The sequence below is a fragment of the Girardinichthys multiradiatus genome, chromosome 21 (assembly GCF_021462225.1).
Source record: "Girardinichthys multiradiatus isolate DD_20200921_A chromosome 21, DD_fGirMul_XY1, whole genome shotgun sequence".
NCBI classification, from domain to species: domain Eukaryota; kingdom Metazoa; phylum Chordata; class Actinopteri; order Cyprinodontiformes; family Goodeidae; genus Girardinichthys; species Girardinichthys multiradiatus.
The window spans coordinates 13,012,602-13,015,655 of record NC_061813.1 but is presented as its reverse complement, the minus strand read 5'-3'; the positions used below and the strand labels follow the sequence as shown (position 1 = coordinate 13,015,655).

The 3,054-nt window shown below is 40.4% G+C and overlaps 1 long non-coding RNA gene across 1 annotated transcript; it reads right to left on the bottom strand.

The window, feature by feature from the left end:
• Window positions 1–520: 520 nt before the first annotated feature.
• LOC124858333 lies at window positions 521–2,283 on the bottom strand. The gene is made up of 2 exons (XR_007035804.1): window positions 1,303–2,283; window positions 521–1,061 (listed from the first exon to the last, which is right to left on the bottom strand). It is a non-coding gene; the product is annotated as an uncharacterized LOC124858333 (long non-coding RNA).
• Between the last annotated feature and the right edge of the window lie 771 nt (window positions 2,284–3,054).

Here is a 3,054-nt window from a genome sequence, read left to right as displayed (position 1 = left end):
ACATAAACAATTTAAAGTTGGCTTATTTTGGTTCTTTTAACAGGTACGTTTGCTGTATTAGTGGTGACATTCAAGATTAATTAAAACTGATATCTAGAAGGCAATTTATGGCATGGTGTTTAATATTTTACTATATTTTTACTACTATTAGTATTTCCGATTTTTAGCGACGAGTAAAAACAAAGTGAAAAACAATCTTTTACCAACTGATAAAAGAAATTCCAGCTCTTCTGCAAGGCTTAACCTTACAAAGAAGGTAAAGAAACTGATAAAATTATTGACAATATTTACAAGACATTTACAATATTTACAAGAATCCTTTAAATCTATCTGGTAGGGAGATGATATGAAAATATAAAAGGGAATAACTGTCACCACAATTTTCCTCACTTTATTACTCCACCTTCAGGCTGAGCAGACTTACCTTTTTTAGCATCTTGGCTCAGTGTTTAACCTAGGCTGCTTATCACTTTGGGTTCACCTTAAACCGTCAGACAAGATGCCTCATTAAACAACAAAGTGAGGGATGCACTCCCGACAGTTGGGAAAAGTTTATTGTTGAAGTATTTGAGGATATATTCCCTTTCAAGCACACTAGTGGCACAGTAATTGGATAAGCAACTTCTTATAAACTTGTTGCATTTGACATCACAAAGATCAAAAACTTCAATACAAAGTGAATGAAGTTAAGGGGGCGTGTGCTCTGTCAGTACAAAGCTCAGTGTCTTAACAATGTTGGCTGTCATTGGCTAGTTTGCACTAAGCAAACTAAATGGTGATTGGCCGTCATGCAGCTGATGATTCAAATAAAACAAAAAGAATGATTTCCTTCACCACATAGTTTTTGTCAGACCTCATGTTTCTCTTCTTATTAGTGCTATGGCTAAGTGGTGACACCTCCTGTTGGCTGGTGCAGTTTTTTATGACTGGAAAGAAATCTGCATGTCTTCTCTGTAGCGTGTTTGCTGGACTCTCACCTTCGTCATACACACGTGGACAAATTTGTTGGTACCCCACGTTATTGAAAGAAAAGCCCACAATGGTCACAGAATAGCTTGAATCTGTCAAAGATAATAATGAATAAAAATTCTATGAAAATGAACAAATGAAAGTCAGACATTGCTTTTCAAAAATGCTTCAACAGAATTATTTAAAAAAAATAAACTCATGAAACAGGCCTGGACATAATGATGGTACCCTTAATACTTAATAAATGACTTAACTTAATATTCTGTTGCACAACCTTTTGAGGCAATCACTGCAATCAAACTATTCCTATAAGTGTCAATGAGACTTCTGCACCTCTCAGCAGGTATTTTGGTGAAGTTGATCCAGGAGGAAGGTGAGCTTGGCATGGTGTGACGGGTCTTTGCAGGGTGGCTTGGAAGGTGAACACGGTGGAGGGTGAGCAGGGTTCGATCATAGGGGAGTCCGAGGAGGGAGGAGTCAGACCGCTGCCAGTCGAAAACTTCAACCCAAAGGAGATAATGTGAATTCATGCAGGTAAGTTCAGGAAACGAGCTGGAACGGGATCCAGAACACAGGGCAACCTGATGGAGAACACACAAGAGGTGAGATGGTCCTTCTGAACGAGGATCCAGGAACATCAGAGGTCTAGAGCTTTACCACAGTTGGTTAACACTCAAGCATCGAAGTGCTGGCAGCAGACTCCTCTTAACCCTCTTCTAGTGAGGCTTGATGAGCAACACCTGTCGCAGCACCCAGCCACCATGTTCAGACGCCACCTCGGGGAGGAATAAGGAAGCAGCAGGCAAAAGAGGAGACAGTCTCCCAGACCCCAACAAACGGAAGATTATTCTCGAGACAATTAAAGCGACAGGATAACCTGAATAAAATATCAATGATTAAAAAGGATAACCCAGTGGTAACATCTTCAAAAGAAATTAACTTGATCTTTAAGTCATTCTACCAAGATTTGTCAACCTCCACTGGCATTCTTGAAGAGGAGGAAGCGGAAAATTGTTTTATCTGGTCTGCAATAACCAACTCTCACTAATAAATAAAAAGCAAAGTTGGAAACCCCTATGATGGAAAACGAGATAAAGGCTGCTTTCTCATCTATGAAAAATCCAAAGTCACCAGGCTTGGATGGCTTTCCAATATATTATAAGAGATATATCGATATTTTGATGTTTATTTAGAGGCACTAAATAAAGGCAAATAGAAGCAAAGGAAGCTTAGGTCCTTTGGTGTTTGCAGCAAGATGCTGCATATCTTCTATAAGTCTGTTGTGGAAAGTGTGATCTCTTCTGCCATCATCTGCTGGGGAAGCAGCATCAGAGCCAGGGACTTAAAAAAGCTCAACATGCCGATAAAAAAGGCTGGCTGTGTTCTGGGGACTCCTCTGGAACCTCTGGAGATCATTGTGGAAAGACAGATTCTTCATAAAATGAAGAACATTATGGAGAACCCTGAGCATCCTCTTCATGAGACTGTCCTACAACAACAGAGTGTCTTCAGTCAGAGGCTTCTTCAGATCTGCTGTAAGACGGAGCGCTACAGGAGATCCTTCCTGCCCACAACCATCAGCATCTACAACGGCTCTTTGAGGAAACCCTCATAATGAGCTACAACAACATTTAATTTCCCTTTGGGATTAATAAAGTATTTTTGAATTGAATTGAACTAGATACAGGCTCTTAACCTGGTACATTCACTGATCTCTCTTATTCCTAAGTTTTGGCCTCCCGTCTGGATAAAGCATTGCCAGGTATCAATTGTGATCAAGTTAGTTTAATTAAAAATACGTATTCAGGACAACCATGAGAAGACTGGTTCACATCAGGCATAAAGGTGAACCTAGTTTAGCCCCGGTCACAGCCTTCTCACTTGATGCAGAGAAGGTGGAATGGGGCTTTCTCATGATGACCCTGTCAAGGTTTGGGTTTGGGTCTGTATTCTGTAATTGGGTGAAGACACTATATGCCAACCCAAGGGCTGCAGTCCTGACCAATGGGTTAGTGTTTGACTTGCATTCTCTACCAGCACTACTTACATGTGTGAGCCGTATTCCAAGTTGTCAGGCTATAAGAT